This window comes from Penaeus monodon, chromosome 23, assembly GCF_015228065.2.
Source record: "Penaeus monodon isolate SGIC_2016 chromosome 23, NSTDA_Pmon_1, whole genome shotgun sequence".
NCBI classification, from domain to species: domain Eukaryota; kingdom Metazoa; phylum Arthropoda; class Malacostraca; order Decapoda; family Penaeidae; genus Penaeus; species Penaeus monodon.
In genome coordinates, this window is record NC_051408.1 from 7,056,567 (window position 1) to 7,056,869 (window position 303).

Sequence of the window (303 nt, forward strand, 5' to 3'; positions counted from 1 at the left end):
CTTTATAGTACAACATTATGCTATGGTAACATGGTACCACTAAGATACTTTACAGTCCCTTGGGTGGTTTTGCAAGACTGCTGAGTGCATAGGAGAATGTAAAAGCAGAGATGGATTGGTTGATGGGTTTAATCTATGTGATTAATTTGGCTCTTACCTAAATTTACATTTAACAATGATACACTTTCACATGTCTGGACAATTGACACGTCAGTGACCATGTGTATAAGTGGATGTTTATAAATGAAATCAATGAAAATTCTGTACCAAGTATATACTTTCTTAACTATAATATGACATACA